Source organism: Dipodomys merriami, unplaced genomic scaffold (assembly GCF_024711535.1).
Source record: "Dipodomys merriami isolate MVZ:Mamm:240054 unplaced genomic scaffold, mDipMer1.0.p SCAF_1116, whole genome shotgun sequence".
NCBI classification, from domain to species: Eukaryota; Metazoa; Chordata; class Mammalia; order Rodentia; family Heteromyidae; genus Dipodomys; species Dipodomys merriami.
This window is the reverse complement of record NW_027202401.1, coordinates 73,268-93,705: the sequence shown is the minus strand read 5'-3', so window position 1 is coordinate 93,705 and position 20,438 is coordinate 73,268. Positions and strand designations below refer to the sequence as shown.

General features: G+C 43.5%; 6 pseudogenes; all 6 read left to right on the top strand.

The window, feature by feature from the left end:
- The first annotated feature begins 1,387 nt into the window (after positions 1-1,387).
- LOC138822521 (pre-mRNA-splicing factor SLU7 pseudogene) lies at positions 1,388-3,121 on the top strand (annotated as a pseudogene).
- A 35-nt stretch (positions 3,122-3,156) lies between these two features.
- LOC138822520 (WD40 repeat-containing protein SMU1 pseudogene) lies at positions 3,157-4,457 on the top strand (annotated as a pseudogene).
- A 1,036-nt stretch (positions 4,458-5,493) lies between these two features.
- On the top strand, positions 5,494-7,860 carry LOC138822519 (zinc finger matrin-type protein 2 pseudogene; annotated as a pseudogene).
- Positions 7,861-9,011: 1,151 nt separating this feature from the next.
- On the top strand, positions 9,012-10,623 carry LOC138822517 (protein Red pseudogene; annotated as a pseudogene).
- A 3,375-nt stretch (positions 10,624-13,998) lies between these two features.
- LOC138822518 (transcription initiation factor TFIID subunit 7-like) lies at positions 13,999-15,579 on the top strand (annotated as a pseudogene).
- A 1,229-nt stretch (positions 15,580-16,808) lies between these two features.
- Positions 16,809-17,017, top strand: LOC138822516 (mediator of RNA polymerase II transcription subunit 21 pseudogene; annotated as a pseudogene).
- Positions 17,018-20,438: the final 3,421 nt, after the last annotated feature.

Below are 20,438 nucleotides of genomic sequence, written 5' to 3'. Positions count from 1 at the left end.
GCTTTTCCTTCAGATTGGTTTGAGTTACTGTTAATAGATGGCTCAGAGGATGTACAGATTCACAGCACATCACTTATTGATATTCCACCTTTTTGTGCCTTTGGATCATGAAGAGTTTTACTCTGCTTTCATCAATATATATCTAATTAGAATCAAAACCATCACTAGGCAAGACTTGACTTTCCAGTGTTTCCTGCAGGAGCACTGAAGACTTTGAATCTACTAGGTTTATAATATGACAATGAGCCAAGGATAAACTCACCTTTGTGAGCACAGTCAGTAACATTCTTGTGTCTTTGCATTCTTATCATTTTTAGAAACTAGTCTAAAGTCTGAGTTTTATCAGCAGTCTCTACCTTTGGAGGTCAACTTCTGTCAATACCAGTTATTTAATTGTATCAGTCTCAAATTGATACCTAGTTCTAGTTAGATTTTCATACTCAACATAATTGAAGAGAATATTCCCTTCTCTAAGAAGAACTCTGGCTTAGTGTCAAATTGTGTGCCCGAAAGTTCTGGTGGCTGCACCAATGTTTACTCTTCCAGAATCAGTTTATCCTAGGATGGGACAGAAAGTGTGAATAACTTCTCCTGGCCTCTCTTGCAAGAAGTTTTCTAAGTCAGCAAAAGGCCCCTCCCAGACCTAAGCTGGGCCCTTGATGACTTTATCTCTGGGGCAGGTGGGGCAGGTGGGGCAGGTGGGGCAGGTGGGGCAGGTGGGGCAGGTGGGGCAGGTGGGGCAGGTGGGGCAGGTGGGGCAGGTCCCACCTCCTGCCCAGCACTGTATAAATAGGAGTCAAAGGCAAGCTGGAGCCATTCTCCTTTTCCCTTCGTGGACTTGTGGCCTTGTCAGCTCTGCTGGAGATAAACCTCTCTCCAGGGACACTGTCTGCGTGGTCTTCTGGGGGTAAGTTCCTTCCGGCCATCAACACAAGACTGGGCGCTTTCTAAGAGGACAATCGGTGACTTGCACTCGGCAGCAGCTAAAAAGGAAGCCAGGCCTGTTTGGGAAAGATACCTCGATGTCCATGGAAATCGAGTCTTCCGATGTGATCCGTCTGATCCTGCAGTACCTGAAGGAGAGCTGTTTACATCGGGCCTTGGCTACCTTATAAGATGAGGCTGCCGTCTCTCTGAATACAGTGGACAGCATCAAGAGTTTCGTGGCTGACATTCATAGTGGCCGTTGGGTTTACTGGTCTGTCAGCGAGCGGTTGCGTGGGGAGCTCCTGATTGGGGTCTGTTTAAGTCAAGCAGGCCTCAAACTCATTATGTAGCCCCAGACAAGCCTAAAACTCCCCATTCTGTTCCAGCCTCCTGAGGACCAGGATTGTGTGTACCACCTACCTGACACATTCTATTGTTTTAATACTGAAGCCAGTTTACCATGTCTTCGGCAGCTGTGGATACAGTTAATGCCACGCCCCTGTCGGGGTCCAAAGAACTGAGTTTAGAGGAACCAAAGAAGATGACCCGAGAGGACTGGAGGAAGAAGAAGGAGCTAGAAGAACAGCGGAAGCTGGGTAATGCTCCTGCAGAAGTGGATGAAGAAGGAAAAGATATCAATCCACACATCCCTCAGTATATTTCTTCAGTACCATGGTACATCGATCCATCGAAAAGACCCACCTTAAAGCACCAGAGGCCACAACCTGAGAAACAGAAGCAGTTCAGTTCATCTGGAGAATGGTACAAGAGGGGTGTAAAAGAGAATTCCATAACCACCAAGTACCGCAAAGGCACCTGTGAGAACTGCGGGGCCATGACGCACAAGAAGAAGGACTGTTTTGAGAGACCCAGACGAGTTGGGGCCAAGTTTACTGGGACTAACATAGCGCCAGATGAGCACGTCCAGCCTCAGCTCACGTTTGACTATGACGGGAAGAGAGATCGCTGGAATGGCTACAATCCAGAGGAACACATGAAAATTGTGGAAGAGTATGCCAAAGTTGACCTGGCAAAACGAATGCTGAAAGCCCAGAAATTACAAGAATTAGCCTCAGGAAAATTAGTGGAACAGGCTAATTCTCCAAAACATCAGTGGGGAGAAGAGGAACCAAATTCTCAGACGGAAAAAGATCACAACAGTGAAGATGAGGATGAAGATAAATATGCAGATGATATTGACATGCCCGGACAGAATTTTGACTCTAAGAGGCGAATTACAGTCCGGAATCTAAGGATTCGAGAAGATATTGCAAAATATTTGAGAAATTTAGATCCAAATTCTGCCTACTATGATCCCAAAACTAGAGCGATGAGAGAAAATCCCTACGCCAATGCAGGGAAGAATCCAGATGAAGTGAGTTATGCAGGCGATAACTTCGTCAGATACACAGGAGATACCATTTCCATGGCTCAGACACAGTTGTTTGCCTGGGAGGCGTATGACAAGGGCTCGGAGGTGCACCTGCAGGCAGATCCCACGAAGCTGGAGCTGTTGTATAAATCCTTCAAAGTCAAGAAGGAAGACTTCAAAGAACAGCAGAAAGAAAGCAGCCTGGAAAAGTATGGCGGCCAAGAACATCTGGATGCTCCTCCCTCTGAGTTGCTCTTAGCCCAGACGGAAGACTATGTGGAGTACTCACGGCATGGGGCGGTCATCAAGGGGCAGGAGCGGGCCGTGGCCTGCTCCAAGTATGAAGAGGACGTGAAGATCCACAACCACACGCACATCTGGGGATCTTACTGGAAAGAAGGCCGATGGGGATACAAATGCTGTCACTCGTTCTTCAAGTATTCCTACTGCACTGGAGAAGCTGGGAAGGAGACTGCTAATGCCCAGGGGTGCGTGATAAGTGATGAGACTGGTGAAGAGTCGGTGAAGAAACCACAGACGCTCGTGAAGATGCACCACGAAAAACTAAAGAAAAAGAAGCACCGGAAGAGCAGCTCTGACAGTGATGACGAAGAGAAGAAACAGGAGAAACTGAAGAAGGCACTGAACGCCGAGGAGGCCCGCCTGCTCCATGTCAAGGAGATCTTACAAATTGACGAGAGAAAGCGGCCATACAACAGTGTATATGAAACTCGAGAGCCCACGGAGGAGGAAATGGAGGCCTACAGAGTGAAACGTCAGAGGCCAGATGACCCCATGGCCTGTTTCCTGGGCCAGCAATAACTAGCCGGGGGAGGTAGTCCAGGGTTCAGTCCAGCATGCACCGCAACCTCATAGATAGAAAAACCGTGACCTGTCCCTTGGTGCCTGACTTCAATAAAGCTTTCAGAAGTCTCAAAAAAAAAAAAAAGACCCAGCCGGAGCGGTACATTCATCTGGAGAACCTCTTGGCCAGGCCTTACTTTGATCCTGGTGAGGCATACCCAGAAGGAAGCAGCAAAGAGAAAAGAAGAGCAGCCATTGCCCAAGCCTTAGCTGGCGAAGTCAGTGTGGAGCCTCCATCTCGTCTCTTGGCATTGCTGGGCCAAGCTCTGAAGTGGCAGCAGCACCAAGGGTTGCTCCCGCCTGGTCCCACCATAGATCTGTTTCGAGGTAAAGCAGCTGTCAAAGATGTGGAGGAAGAAAAGTTTCCTACACAGCTGAGCAGGCATATTAAGTTTGGTCAGAAGTCACACGTGGAATGTGCTAGATTTTCTCCAGATGGTCAGTATCTGGTCACTGGGTCTGTTGATGGATTTATTGAAGTATGGAACTTTATGACTGGAAAAATCAGGAAGGATCTTAAGTACCAGGCACAGGATAACTTCATGATGATGGACCATGCTGTCCTCTGCATGTGTTTTAGCAGAGATACAGAAATGTTAGCAACTGAGGCCCAAGATGGAAAGATCAATTGTGGAAGATTCAGAGTGGACAGTGTTTAAGGAGGTTTGAAAGGGCACATAGTAAAGGTGTCACTGTCTGAGCTTTTCCAAAGACAGCAGTCAGATCCTTAGTGTCTTTTTGGACTAATCAGATTTCATGGCTTAAAATCTGGGAAAACCCTAAAGGAATTTCGTGGTCATTCCTCCTTCGTTAATGAAGCAACATTTACACAAGATGGACATTATATTATCAGTGCTTCCTCTGATGGCACTGTAAAGATCTGGAATATGAAGAAAATTGAATGCTCAAATACCTTGAAATACTTGGGCAGGACTTCGGGGACAGACATTACTGTCAACAATGTGATCCTGCTTCCTAAAAACCCAGAACACTTTGTGGTATGCAACCGATCAAACACTGTGGTCATCATGAACATGCAAGGCCAGATTGTCAGAAGCTTCAGCTCTGGTAAGAGAGAAGGTGGTGACTTTGCTGTGCTCTCTCTCCTCCTGGTGAATGGATCTATTGTGTGGGGGAAGACTTTGTGCTCTACTGCTTTAACACAGTCACTGGCAAACTGGAGAGAACTTTGACAGTTCACGAGAAGGATGTGATTGGGATTGCACATCATCCTCATCAGAATTTGATTGTTACCTACAGTGAAGATGGACTTCTAAAGCTCTGGAAATCCTAATTCACATTTTAAAAATCTAGTTTGAAGCATGTACTTAAATGAAGACATACTCATGTGTTTGTTTTTTCAGATCAGCTTTCTAAGGAAAAAAATTATCCCATTTCCCCAAGGATAATTATAGTCTTAAAAAGTTTCTCTTTTAAAAATGTATTTTTAAGATTTTAGTTTTTCTGCTTATAACCATGGTAGACATATTACTGACATTTCTAGAAAAAAGATGTTCTTTGATTATCTGAAATCCTTATTGCAGTTTACTTCCCATCATAAAACTTGTGAATAACCCTGTATTCAGTAGCTGTTTTTTTAAAGATGTTAATACACTACACATTTCTGGATGCTTTGTAAATAAATGTTCACCCCCCCAAAAAAAAAAAAGATGAAAATTTGAGACACGAACCTTCAAGCTATATGCTTCGATTTCTCTCTTGGAAGATTTGTAGGTACTGATGACCCAGTACTTGGAGAAGGTCTAGACTTCTGTTGCTTTTCGTTCATGGTTACAAGTCAAACTAAAAATTGCTCATGCTTGGAATATTAGAACCAAGGAAATAAGGTTCCCTGTTGAGATACTACATATTTCCTGTGTTTAAAGCATCATCTTGGACTTCTGTGTGAAGATGGTGTCCGGCAGTGGATAAAAAACTTGGACTTTCTGACCAGGCCCTGGCTGGCAGTGGACTTAACTCTGGAGGTGGCAGTTAAAGATTTGGAGACTGGAGTTCACCTTGTGAAAGGTCATCACTTGCACTTGGAATGGTCTCAAATTGTGGGATTAATGGGAATAGCCTTTCAGTTACCTAGGATCGTGGTTGATATGAAGTCATGTTTAACTGTATTTACTGTTAGTTGACAACTTGATGTACCATGTTTCCCTTGTAAGGTCTTATGTAATCAAATCATTGTTCAAATAAAGTTTGTAAGTTTGCCTCATAGCATTTCATTGGTAACTTCATTTTGTTCTTTATAGGTGTTAAAGAATGATCATTGACTTTCTACTTGACATTCTTGTTGCTGGGCAGTTTATATTTATCCCCATATGACGTTATTGAAACTGGGCAGTTTGTATTTATCCCCATATGACATTATTGAAACGATCTCTTTGGTGTCAAGAAAGAATTTCTTACTGGGTTTGGAGCCCAGAGAAAACAAAGTAATGAATAAGAAAGATACCATATACTTGCCAGTTCAACTAAAAGGGTGACAAAGAACAAGGATACTGTGATTTAATGTATACTCAAAGAATAAAATGTCTCCCAATTACTGTGCCCAGCACTTTCAGAGGAATGCATTCTAATCTTTGCTTCATGAATTCCACTTTTTTTTAATGTTCTATATTTTTAGTTGTAAGCAGTAAACTTGATTGTAACATCCTTGTAATTACTAAACAATGTAAAATAAAAGTCCAAACATCTTCTCCTTGACATACTTCCTCATCAGTATAGACAGAAAAGAATTACAAAAGAATTACATTATTTCTGAAGCTGGAATCAAGAATGAGCCATGGGTCTGAATTGATGTTCACACAAAGGACCTGGCCACACCCGCAGAAATCACTGTTGATATTTCATACATACACAGATGTTACTACTGAAATCTCCTTAGAAGTCAGGGCATAAAAGTGTCTTTAAAAGATTTTGCTTGTGGATCCAAAAAAAACACAACTTAGGATTATAAAAAAAAAATGAAACCTTTCCAAATATTTAGGGGGAAAAATGGACACTACAGGAAGATACCTAGAGTTCCCCAGTCTGAGAAGCAGTGACTGTATTAAAATATTAGTAATGACAATATAGTTTAAAAAGTGTTCGATTATGAAATCTCAACAGCCTCTGGAGTATAGTCGCTAATAGCACTTTAGTCTGATAAGCTATTTCTCCTGCTTTATAAATCTATGTTAGTTGTTTAAATGGCTTGAAGTATTTCAGAAGGACACTGACAAAAATTGGCTGATAGCTATTCCTAGTGCTGTCTTAAGAGAGCAACATCCTGTTGAGTGTTGGTAACTTAGGATCATCACCCCTGAGGCTTGTGCTGCTATCCTGGTAGCACAGGCTCCTTGCCCTTAGAGAACTTCTGTTTTTAAATTGAAGGCAGCTGGCAGCCAGGCGCTGGTGGCTGAGGCCCTGTGATCCTAGCTCCTCAGGAGGCTGAGATCTGAGGATTGTGGTTCAAAGCCAGCCCAGGCAGGAAAGTCCTTCAGACCCTTGTCTGCAATAAACCACTCAGAACACCGGAAGTGGCATTGTGGCTCCAGTAGTAGAGCACTGGCCTGGAGCTGAAGAGATGAGACACAGCCCCCAGGCCCAGAGTTCAAGCCCCACAACTGACCAAAGGGAAAAAAAGATACCCAAGCAAATAGGACCAGGCTTGCTGTCACATAAGAATCAATTTCAAAGAATAGGAAAAGAAAAAAAGTTCAGATGTTTTTTTAATCATAGGCACACAATTATACTGCCTAGCTGCTGCCATTTCTGTATCTTCTGGGAAGGGCAGAATATAAGAGAAAGGAATTCAGACATTTTAGTCCAAAGAACTGGTTTTAATAATTGTTTAAATGTGATGGGATTAAAAGCATTCTACATTTAAACTATTGCTCAGCACCAGTATTGTATATATTACAAATCATAATTTCTAAGTCTGGATTTTTTGTGTGTTTGACTGTTTCTAAGCTAAATTACCTGTCTATAAAATTTTTCTGTTCTTGAAAAGATCCTTATTTTTAAATAAAGCATTTTTCTATATTAAAAAATGTGTACTTTCTTTGAAAGTGGGACAAAGAGGAATACAAGAAACTAAGACTCACAGGAGAGAGTGAAAAGGATGGAAAACCAGGGCAGCCAATCAAGAGGGAGTTTCAGTAACAGAGACTATAAAGTGGGCTCGTCTTCCCAAGATTGGATTGCAAATGTCATGACCAAGACAACCCCACCATCTGAGATGGGAGGATATTACTGCAATGTCTGTGACTGTGGTGAGAGACTCCATCAACTTCCTGGATCATATGAATGGAAAGAATCAACGGAACCTGGGCATGACGATGCATGTGGAACGTTCTATCCCGGATCAGGTGAAGAAAGGCTTTGAGGTTGGTCAATAAGATGGAAGACCAGCTGAAGGATTATGATTTTGAGCAAAGGATGAAGAAACTCAGGAAGAAAAGGCTAAAGCATACAAGAAAGAAACAAAAGGAGAAGAACAGGAGAGTGGAGGAGGACTGACATTTGAGGAGGAGGAGATGGCGGCTGTGATGGGCTTCTTGGCTGTGATTCCACCAAGAAGAGTTACTGAGCCTTTCTGTGATGGGCCTAATTTTGGCCTATGTTGGCCTTTGTGGGTGTGTGTATTTGTTAGGGGGGTGGAGTCATTCCTTTTGGATACTGGAGAAAGACCTTCAGAGTGTTAATGGCCAGACTAGAGGGTGGGCATTTGTGGCTCAGAGGATGTTCAGATTCATATGACATTACCTACTCATATTCCACCTTTTCATGCCTTTGGATCATGAGTTTTACTCTGTTCTCATCAGTACAAATCCAATTAGAGACAAAGCCATCACTAGGCAAGATTTGACTTTCCAGTATTTCCTGCAGCAGCACTGAAGACTTTTCACATTATAAAGCTAGTAGATTCAATGAGCCAAGGATAAACACCTTTGAGCAGAGTCAATAACATTCTTGCATCTTTGCATTCTTATCATTTTTACAAACTAGTCTAAAGTCTGAGTTTTATCAGCAGTCTCTACCTTTGGATGTCAACTTCTGTCAATGCCAGTTACTTAAGTGTATCAGTCTCAAATTTATACCTAGTTCTAGTTAGATTCTCATACTCAACATAATTGAAGCGAATATTCCCTTCTCTAAAAAGGACTCTGGCTTAAAGTTCAATTGTGTGCCTGAAAGTTTTGGTGGCTGTATCAGTGTTTACTCTTCCAGAATCAGTTTATCCTAGGATGGGACAGAAAGAGTGTGAAGGACTTCTCCTGGCCTCTCTTGCAAGTAGCTTTCTAAGTCAACAAAAGGCCCCTCCCAGACCTAAACAGGGCCCTTGATGACTTTATGTCTGGGGCAGGTGGGGCAGGTGGGGCCCTCCCACTTCCTGCCTCATCACTATATAAATAAGAGTCTTCAAAGACACACCAAGGCATTTTCCTTTTCCCTTGGAGTAGAAAGGTCTATTACCAGCAGAGCTGACAAGGCCAAGTTCCCACAATCTACGTGACTTTGTCTGCGTGGCCCTTTGAGGTAAGATCCTTTCAGCTATAAACCCAAGACTAGGCACTTTAAAGATGACCAATGATACATGGAAATTTGAGACACTACCATAAGCTATGTTCTTTGGTTTCTTGTAACCATTAACTGAAAGCAGTAGAAGTCTAGACCTTCGCAAAGTATTGGTTCATTAGTACCGAAAAAGCTTCCAAGTCAGATTGAAAATTGCTCATACTTGGACCATTAGAACAAAGGAAAAAAGTTCCCTAATAAGCTCTTAATTGTCTTTTGTTTCAAAGCATCATCTTGGAGATTTGGTGCTTGCTTCTGTGGAAAGACTGCGGACAAAATGCCGGAATGGGACAGTGAACCGTTCTCCCACCCTTTGGCTCCAGATGGCCATGATGTGGATGATCCTTTCCAATCAAAACTCACCAATGAAGATTTCAGGAAACTTTTCATGACCCCAAGGGCTGCACCTACCTCTGCACTACCTTCTAAGTCATGTCACCATGAGATGTCAAGAGAGTGCAATGAGGATGAAGATCCAGCTGCCCGAAGGAGAAAAAAGAAAAGTTATTATGCTAAGTTACGCCAACAAGAAATTGAGAGAGAGAGCGAGCTAGCAGAGAAGTACCGGGACCTTGCCAAGGAACGAAGAGATGGTGTGAACAAAGATTATGAGGAAACCAAGCCGATTAGCACTGCAGCCAACTATAGGGCTGTGGGCCCCACAGCAGAGGTGGACAAATCAGCTGCAGAGAAGAGAAGACAGGTGATCCAGGAGTCCAAATTTTTGGGTGGTGACATGGAGCACACCCACTTGGTGAAAGGCTTGGATTTTGCTCTTCTTCAAAAGGTACGAGCTGAGATTGCCAGCAAAGAGGAAGAGGAATTGATGGAGAAACCTCAAAAGGAAACCAAGAAAGATGAGGATCCTGAGAACAAAATTGAATTTAAAACTCGTCTTGGCCACAATGTTTATCATACGCTTTTTAAGAGCAAAGCCGATGAGCGGAATGAGCTGTTCTTGCCAGGGCGCATGGCCTATCTGGTGGACCTGGAGGATGAGTATGGGGACACAGATATTCCCAACACACTTATCCGTAGCAAGGCTGATTGCCCAACCATGGAGGCCCAGACCACGCTGACAACAAATGACACTGTCATCAGCAAACTCACTCAGATCCTTTCATACCTGAGGCTGGGTACCCGAAACAAGAAGCTCAAGAAGAAGGATAAAGGGAAGATGGAAGAGAAGAAGCCTCCTGAGGCTGACATGAACATTTTTGAGGACATTGGGGACTATGTTTTCTCCACAACCAAGACACCTCGGGACAAGCAGCAAGAGAGATATGGTGAACGAGAGCCAGACAGAGACCTGGACCAGGATTGGGAGAGAGAACGAGATCAGGAGAGGGAGCAAGAAAAGAGGCACAGCTATTTTGAGAAGCCAAAAGCGGATGTTGAGCCCATGGAAGTTGACAAAGGACCTGGGTCTGCCCAAGACTTGATCAAGTCAATCAATGAAAAGTTTGCAGGGTCTGCCAGTTGGGAAGGCATTGAAGAAGCCAGAAGACAAAAAGCAGCTGGGTGATTTCTTTGGCATGTCTAACAGTTATGCAGAGTGCTATCCTGCCACGATGGATGACGTGGCAGTGGATAGTGACGAGGAGGTGGATTATAGCAAAATGGACCGGGGTAACAAGAAGGGCCCCTTAGGCCGCTGGGACTTTGATACCCAGGAGGAATACAGCACGTATATGAGCAATAAGGAAGCTTTGCCCAAGGCTGCATTCCAGTATGGTATCAAGATGTCTGAAGGACGGAAAACCAGGCGACTTAAAGAAACCAATGGCAAAGCAGAGCTTGATCGGCAGTGGAAGAAGATCAGTGTAATTATTGAGAAGAGGAAGAAGATGGAGGCTGAAGGGGTTCAAGCAAAAAGACTAAAATACTAATCTTTACTTCCAACTGAAAAAATCTCCACATGGGTATCCTCTCTACTTTCTATAATTCCTAGAAAGGTTGTAAGGTGGTATTTGTTGTTTTGTTTGCAAATGTTTATAAAGTTTTATTGCGTAAACACCTGATTGCATTAAAATTGGTAACCAGTTTTTTAAAAAAGCATCATCTTGGAGTTTTGTGTGAAGATGGCATCTATTAGCAGGGCAACAAACTTGGACTTTCACCGAAAGTGGGAAAAAGATGAATACAAGAAACTTGCTGTAAAGAGACTCCCTGGAGAGAGAAAAGGGTGGAAAACCAGTGCAGCCAGTCAAGCCAGAGCTTCATTTGTTAAGGAAATAATTGACAAGTACCCAGCTGTTGTAAAGATGGACTCTGGAGATGAGTGAAACTTGACCAGACTCATTTAGAGACTAATTCCCACACCAGGAAAAAGAATTCTAGTTTTAAATGGCAGCTACAAAGGCAATGACCCCACTCTGGAATCCATCAATGAAAAGACTTTCTTAGCTACTGTGACCATCGAAACGGGGCCTGGAAAAGGACAGAGTTGAAGGAATTCAATATGAAGACACATCTAAACTTGCCTGATTGAAAATGTGTCACCAGTACATTAAAATAACTCTAAAGCATCCAGTTGCTGTTTGTCAAAGCATTGTAAGACTCTACTGTGTTAGGGTATTTCTTTTGTGTAAAACAAATGATTTTATTTAAATATTGTATAATTGTGTAAATGTTTAGAATATGTCTCCTGAAGTACCAAAACTGTGTGCTTTAAGATCTGTGCATAAGAGGGTATGTGTGTTGTGCACCTGTGTGTATATATATGTAAACATGTTGGAGATTAAAAAAACTGTCAGCATGATATAAAAAATGGATGAGATTAAGTTTAAACTCTAAGGAAGGTCAACAAGTTAGGGTGTGTTACCAAACTCTGAAAGGATTATTGTTTTAGAGAGGACCTTTAGTTAAAAGGTTTTCTAAGTCAGGCCTGTGGCTCAGGTCTGTAATCCTAGCTACTCAGGTGGCTGAGATATGAGGAGCTCAGTTCAAAGCCACCCCGGGCAGGAAACTCCGTGAGATTCTTATCTCCAATAAAACATCAGAAAGCTGGAAGTGGCACTGTGGCTTAAGTGGTAGAGCACTCGCCTTGAGCTGAAGAGCTGAGGGCCAGTGCCCAAGTGAAAAACCTAAGCAATTCCATTTTACTTAAGACCCCATCTCGGTTCTGTGACTTAACTCATGGCCCACTTTAGCCCTAATGCTAGGGGTTTATGACAAAGCCATGCACAGTTCTTGGAGCCATAGATGGTGTTTGCTTAAGGCAGATGTTAGCCCCCAAGTGGTGTTGCCCCCCCCCCAGTGACCTAGGGCTAAGAGTTTCAGTTCCAAGGAAAGCCACATAATTTTCTGACCAACTGGTTCTTCAGAGCCCAGGGCGAGACATGCCATACATTCTGTTGGTCCAGGTGTGAATCATAACTGTTTTTGGTCAAGCTATGGACCAAGGATATTTTTCTGTAAAGGTCAAACAATCATATTTGCCCAGCTTAGCTTGCTTTAAATGTTAACCAATCATGTAATTTCTTATGTAAAAGTTCCTTAAAATTGTTTGTTCAATACTATAAAAAACTGTGCTGATTCTATGCTCAGGGCCTCTTAGCGTCACTGGTTGCCGAGTGCGCGGAGGACCAAGCTCGAGCTTGCAATAAACCACTCTTTGCTGTTTGCATTGATCGTGGTCTCTGGTGGTCTATGAGGGGGCATCCGAAAACAGGGTACTTCACAAGCTCAGAGTTCAAGCCCCAAGACCTACAAAAAAAGGTTTTCTACGGGTTCTTGACTTTTGCAAAGTTAATGCTTAAGGCTATTGGCACTGTAATCAAGTTATCTGGCTTAGCAGATACTTTTCCTGCACTGCTAAAACTGGGGCCTAAGTGTCAAATTTAAGTGTGAAGGTTTGTTGAGCACTGCCAAAGAAATGGCCCATTCTGGCTGTCCCAAGTGCTTGGTTTCTCAGAGATCAAAAAAGGACAGAACAAACTAAGAATGGTCTAACTTTGGGAGGGGTGTTCTGGCAAAAGGTGAGCTCAGCCAGTCCATGCACAGTGACAGGCCCTGGGGTGAGTCCATGCATGGTGGAAGAGGGTAAACTGGTACAAAGGCAGTTCATCTAACCTTAAGGTGTCCAATATATATGCCCATCTTCATCCTGTGTCTGTTCCTTGCAGATGGACGCTGGAAACCTTTATGTTAAAGTGGGTGATTGGTATTTCTAAACCTGCCCCTTGGAATGTACTTAACCCCCCTTTTAAAACTTTTCCAATTTAAGGAGGTTTATCTGCGATGTAATTTGGTTTCAATGCTATTTTACAATTGGATGCATTTTTAAAATGGCATAAAGATGCTAAGCTTGGATTCTTGGTAGAGTGCTAGTGCTTGCGTTAGAAAACCTTTAAACTCATGACAATTTTTTAAGAGGAAAAGCTCAGACTGCCAACCAATTGGTTAGTTTTAAACTGGGAAAAGGTAATGGGAGTTACCCAGTGTTTCAGGGTCATTTAAATGCAAATTAAAGTGGCTTTGGGGGGGAAGGATTAAAAGCAGCGACCCCTGTATAAAAATTTGTGAAGTGGTTGGCTTCCTAGACAAAGTAAAATTGTCCTTAAATGTTTCAAAAGGAGGAAAAATTAGGACTACCAAAATAGTTGTGTAATTGCTATTTCAGTTTGCCCTTTCAAGGTTTTTTGCAACTGGTGGTATTGTCCCCCTGGTCCCTCAGCTCCACCCAGCCCTAGGATTCCCGCCAAACAGCTGTCCACTCCCTCTCTACATCCAGACCCACTTGGGCACACACCTACCTCAGTACCTGCCTGGAGACCCACCTGCCACTTGGATAGGGATGAATACCCAGTGCTCCCTCTCCCGGGAAATATGGCCCCTCTAATACAGCCTTATGATCTTTCTCCTGTTCCTGCTTGCCTCCACATGGTCCCTGGGATGGTTGTGAACGATTATCACTAACGTTTCCAGCAGGCCCACAGAGAAGAAGATTCTTACAAGTTTGTCAGATGTAACTTTGGTCCTCAATAAATTCCAGGTTAAGACCATGCTTGGGAGACAATTTTTCTAACTACCCCCTTGTTGCTTTTAATTGGAGTATAGTGGCCTTTTGTAAAGACTCATTGATCTAAGACTTGGAATTCATTAAAAATTAAGACAAACTGGATGCTTAGCCGCTATTCTACTTTGCTCCTGTTCTACTTGGAGTTCTTTGTAATTGAAGGTAACAGTTCATAGCACATTAGTCTTTTTAACTGTTGCAATAGCTGCAACTTTTTGCGCAATAAAGGTTAGAGTCACAGAAGATGAGTAAAATCAAAGATGATGCTCCTCATGAATGAGAAAGCCAGCTTATTTTACGCTTACCTCCAGAATATGCTGCTAATGTGAGGAGGACAGTACTATCTGGCCATGTCCACCTGAAGGACAGATTGAGTGTTGAGTTATATCCTGATGGACGTCATGAACTCAGAGTGAACCGGGTCCCTTTGACAGCAAAACTGGCTAGATCTACCTTGTGGTATGGAAAGGTTGAAGACCATTGACAAACCTTTTGTAAGATACCTGCTATCTGTCAGATGCTTATATGCACATTTGATGGTGATCTATGGAGTTTTCAGTTGCTACTGCCGATTCCAAAGCAGGCAAGAAAAAAAAAAAGTTTGTCTGGAACCATGAAATTTCTGCCTATAAAAATGTTAGAAAAGAGAAGGTTCTGGAATGTAAGGTATATTCAGTAGGTTTTATTAGGTAGCCCATAAAGATCACACCATGTGCTATTCAGGCAAGGAAAGTTTATTTACCGAATTGCTGCCCTGCCGAGAATGGTCCAGAAGCAGGTGGAAGAAGGGGAGACGCACCCCCAGGTCAGGACAGGAAGGCAGAGGTGTGGCCACACTGGATCTGGGCCTGGGACCTTCCCCAGGTCTGATGGGAGGCGTGACAGGGAGTGGTCAAGGATGTGACCTTGGAGGAGGGAGCAAGTGACTGCTTCCAGGTGAGCCAGTTATCTAGGTAACCATACTGGGCGTAAACTTAGCCTAGAAGTAGGGAGGCATCTAGCACAGGTGTCTGCATGGCCCAGGGCAGACTTTACTTGGAAGACAGCAAGATAATGTATTGGCTTCTTTTTCCACATCTGGAGATTCAAGTGATTGCTTCTTGTATGTTGGGGAAAATAGAGAACAGAAAAGGAATAGGCCAGACTCAATGGCCAACAAGGCAAGGACTGTTTATTAAGGAGCAGTAAGGGGCATAGACCTTTCCGTGGGTTTGGAGGTTCGAGGAGTGAATTTGGGGATCAGGCTTGTGAGACAGGGTCTTGCTGGCCACTTTACCAGCAATAAACCTTTGTTCTTTGCACCTGGATGTCTATGTGGTTTTCTGGAAAAGTCGAACATACTCTAACAAAAGCTGATTCCCATCAGTACAGATGCAGAAGCTGTCAGTACTTGGTGGAAGATCAAACAAGACACAGAAAATCAAGGCCTTGGGATCTCCTCTCCAGAAATGTCTGGCCACTGGCAGGGCCTTCACTCAGAATATGATGTGCTTTTCGAGATATTCTATGACCTTAGCCACAGCAGTGAAGATGCAGACAAGACACAGCATCAAGATGAAGATGTAAACATCATGGACACAGGAAGACCTAGAGAGACAGCTACAGGATAAGCTAAATGAATCAGATGAAATGAAGGAACCAATCAACTGGTTATTGGAATTCAGAAATATGAAAGGCAAGCTCCAAGAGACTCAGGACAGCAAAACAAGAGGATCTCACCAAAGTGAGATCCTGAACAAGTTTCAGGCTGTACCGGATAAACTTAAAAGATGGAGAAAAGGAATAGTTCAGTTCTTTGCAACAAGAGCTAGAATCACTTCTATAGAAGTGAGAATGTTGCTACTTAATTTCAGGCTGGTTACCATAAACACTAAGTTTCCTCACTTGGACTGAGTATTAAGACATTGCAATAGTTCTCTAATGCTCAAAGTTTTGTTGAACCATCAATTTCAGAACCACATACTGGGTTATACATTCATTTGGCCTGTCAGAGTGCATAGGGAGAGTAATGCTTGTTTTAGTTGGAAGGTCCCTGGCCATGCAGGCTCTGGCCTCCCTACCCCCTGTGTAAGTCTCCACCCAGTACCTAAATTACCTAGGTAACTGGCATACTTGGAGACTACCTTCCTAGCCCCTCCTCCAAGGTCACAAGCTGGGCTGTCCCCAGTCAGGCCTCCCATCTGAACTAGGGAGGGTCCTGGGCCCTGAGGTCATCCGCTTCCGGTGGTGCCACACCTGGCCCCCTTCTCTACTTAAACACAGGCAGAACCTCAGATTGCCAATTCAGCCCGTGTAAACCCTTCCTGCCTGGATACTGTGTGGTGCTTTCTTCGCTGCCGGATTAATTTACCCAACAAGTATCATAGAAAATTAGTGAAATCAAAGTGACAAGGTTAGTCAAATTATAAGATTGGTGAAAGTTATAAGATGAGTGAAATAAACAGCTCAGCCTTCATCAGAGCCTCATTAAAAAAACTTTGCTGTTTCTCTGCTTTCCAGAAGCTTCTATTTTAAGGAAAAAAGTTTTTGGAGACAATAAAGCTAGTTTTAAATTGTCTTTTGTCATAAATGCTATTTGCAATTCAAAGCTAATTCTCCTATGTAGAGATGTGAATAATTTTTAATAAAAGCAAATATTTTCACTTTAAAAAAAGCAGTTGGAGATGAAGTGAGGAAGTCAATTGATTTGACTTATGTAAACAGCAGTGGAGAAGGTAGTGGGGAAACTGAGTCACAGCCATCCCAGTGCCTGACCAGGTGCTGGGGGGGGTGCGGGGAGGGAGAAAGGGCTGTTGTTTCCCAGACATCCTGAAGCCTAGTCAGGAGGTGGGGGATTAATCCACCCCGCTCCAAGGTTTAAAGGTGAGATAGGTCATCCTCAGTCCTGGCTCTACCCAGGGGAATATGTGGATACAGTGTGTTTAGGTCCAGGGTAGTTCTGTTCCTTGTGCTGTGTTTATGTAGAATGCTTTGCTGAGGCTTGGTCTCCACCCAACAGGTGAGCTTTGTCTTTAAAAGGTGGGTGCATCTCCAGCTCCTGTGGTGTGTGGGAACATGGAAGACCATCTCACACAGCTCCAAGACGCGGTGAACGTGCTTGCAGATCATTTTTGTAATGCCATTGGCGTGTTGCAACAGTGTAGTCCGCCTGCTTCATTTAATAACATCCAATCCACAATGAACAAGGACCAACCAGCTAACCCCACAGAAGAATATGCTCAGCTTTTTACTACACTGATTACCCAGACAGCAAAAGACATTGATGTTTTGATAGATTCCTTACCCAGTGAAGAGTCCACAGCTGCATTACAGGATGGTATCTTATGTAAGCTAGAGGAAGAGAACGAAGAAGCTGCTACCTGTCTGGAAGGTGTTGTTTATCGAGGTGACTTGCTTCTACAAAGGATCCAGAGTGCACCTTATGACACCAATCAGTCCGAGCTGAAGAGAAAAATTGACCTCACATACAGTCTTTCCCTCCCAACTACTAGGCTCCGTCACACCCTGGACTGAGAAAAGGACTGGTCCCTGCTATTAGCATTCTGCAGCAGACATACCAACACAGCAGCACCAACTTCTCCCGTGTACTGCCATTGAGCTATGTGTGATTCTCTTCATTGTTGATAAAGAAGCTTATAAAAGCCATCTTCACGTCATTGTTTTTTTCTCCCCCTCTTGAAGATATCAAGGCAGATGTGTATTTGTGTTCATAACAGAATTAAAGTTTTTTTTTTTTAAAAAGCTTGGTGTGAGTTCTGTTCGGGGCTGCAGATCTGTATAACTGACCACTTGCATTCTGCTAGCACTCCAAGACTTAAAAATTTGACCTGGGCTCGGAAAGTGGCTCAGGGATAGAGCGCTTGTCTTGCATGCATGAGGCCCTGGGTTTGATTCCTCAGCACCACATAAGAAAAAAAAGCTGAAGTGGTGCTGTGGCTCAAGTGGTAGAGCACTAGCCTTGAGCTGAAGAGCTGAGGGACAGTGCCCAGGCCCAGAGTTCAGGCCCCACAAAAAAATTTTTTTTGACCTCTCATAGTGTGGTCTCTTTTCTTGTGGCTGTTTTTATATCTGATTTAAGGTATAATTTACTGAACAAGTAGTAAGTGACTACCTAGTATTTTCAACTTGCTTCTAAAGTAGGATTTGCGGGTCTTAGTGTAAGAATTGTGCCTACCTTTGGTCCTTAGCTCCACCCAGAATTGAGCTCCTCTCTGCCTTTGAGTTCTCATCATAACTGCCCCTCCCTCTTTGCCCAGACCCACCTGAACTCCCATCTACCTCAGTTCCTATCCCCCAGACCCTGCTGCTACCTAGATATTGGAGGCTGTCATGTGCTCTCTCCAGGGCAAATATGGCTCCTCTAATAAGCCTTGTAATAATCTTTCTCCTGTGCCTGCCCCTGAAGGATCCTTTCATTGATCCTTTCATTTAGACTAACCCCTAGGATGGGTGCTCTCTTCAGACAAACATCAGGCTGAACTAGAGAATCCCCCAGCTGGTGTTCCATGGAGAAAATGATCTGCACACCCCCTAGTGACAGAATTACACTGAGGACAGCCACTTTTCCAGTAGCTCACTCCCAAATGCCAACCACTGTCTCTTATTCCAACACGGAAGTCTCTTCTACATTCTCTCCATTTGTATTCTGGCTCAATTCCCCAGCAGCTGTCTGGGGATGTGAAGAAATTCATTTTGGTTTGGAGATAGAACTTGCCGTATTTTACTCATCCTCCCTTCCCCCCCAAACATAAGTCCATCTCTGCCACTGATGGGGCGAGCAGAGGTGAAGACCTAGCCCCCTGTGGGGCTCACCAGTGTTGAGCTGACTACGAACACTCTTCAGGGCATCCTTCCAGTCCAGTCCCCTTATTTCCTTCCCAGAACCAGGCTAACCTCATTTAGTGTTATATTAGTATTCTGCAGCCTTTTATCAGCAGACAAGCATTTGGGCATCTTTCACCATCAGACACAGCATACCTGCAAACTTTCCTTTTACATTAGAGTAGGCATCCATACTTTCCGTAGCCCCAAGTTTCCCTATTCTATGCAATTCGAACCTTTAAACACAGGTAGGAATCAATCTTGACACCCGCCCTCCCCCCGACCACATCCCAACCAGGTTCTATCATTGACCTTGAAAACTTAATCTCACTGAAGTTTATAGGGCACATCAGTCATCTACTATCTTGAACCTGTAGGATCACGATACTTAATACACACAAAAGGTGTGTCTCTTGTGGTAGAGCACGGGGCACCCCCTTTGTGAGTTCAGAATTCCTGAGAAGGGATCTCAAGGGTTGGTACTATGGGTTGAGTGTATCCTCTTCAAGTTTGAGCTGAAAATGCAATCACCAATGCAACAAGAGGTGCATGCAGCCCTAACAGCTCTTCAAACAGACCAATGCATTCGTCACATTAGCACACTCCTGATGAGTGGATGTATTTCCACGTCTCACCTTTTGCCTAGGAATGCACGGGCCTCAGCACAGGCCAGTGCTCTGGTACTTGCCTTTTGTTCTTTGAGTTATGCAGCATATATATTATTGTAGTAGCACAAAATGGACAAAGACAGTTGGATTTTCAAGCTGAGCCACCTTAAGTATGTCCAAGTCCAGGGCAGATTCAATTTGAGGGAGCTTGTAGGAAAGCCATCCGAAGCATGCCCAGATACAATCAAAGGATTTATTCCTCACGAAGAATCTTGCAAGCCATGTTTAAATGATATAGCTAGTTGCTGTTACTTTCTAGTTCTGACAGCCACTTTTCTATTCTTGCAGGTTGAAATAGTTTTCCCTTTGTCAGACCAACTAGTAGAGAGAAATTGTTGGCTAGATAGAAAATTCTGAATAAAAGCTAAAATAAGGCTCATACCATCAAGGACAGATGTCTGGCCAGTAATGGAGTATAGCAATGTTCATATGGGGGTAGGGAACAGGAGCTTGAGCCATTCTCTATCCAAACCCAGCTCTCTGAGCATCTTAGATCTAGAGAAGTTCAAAGAGGATTCCCAAATTTCTTTGAAAGAGGCCTCCAAACCTTTCTACTAAAATGCATCTTACTGATCTAAAATTCTCCCACTAGGGAACTTCCCTCACTTGTACTAGGAGATCCATTTATCACCCTACAAACAAAGCTAATGTTCCAACTGGAGAGTCACAGAGCCTTGTATAGTTATAGTTGAAGACTTTTCCCCAGACTTTCAGCCCCCTTCCCATCTGTCCACTTCTGATCTGCTTTTGCATTGATAGAATTTTGTCTTGCATCTGCTTCAGAGGTAGCATCTCTTCATAGGGAAGTGATTGCCTTGGCTAAGCAAGTTCATGTTGTCCCTTTAATCCCCTGTACTCAGATGGCTATATTGCCTGATGCTTTTCCACTGGTGCTCAAGAATTTTAATAGCAGTTGGAGCTGGATTCTTGCGATGATACTGATCTCCATTTTGTGAGCTTAGCATCTTCCTTCATTGGTCTTACAACTCCATTAACACTTGCAGTGTCCATTAACTAATGTCCATTAGTCCTTTGATAAAGTCCAGGCAGATTCTACCCACATTGACCTTTGAGGAGGAATTCTGGCACCATTTCCAAGGGGCTGCCTGAGCTCACGTATACATGCAAACACTGCTAGTGAGCTCATGTTTACATGTAAATATGACAAATCTGCCCACTTAGGCAATTACTGAAA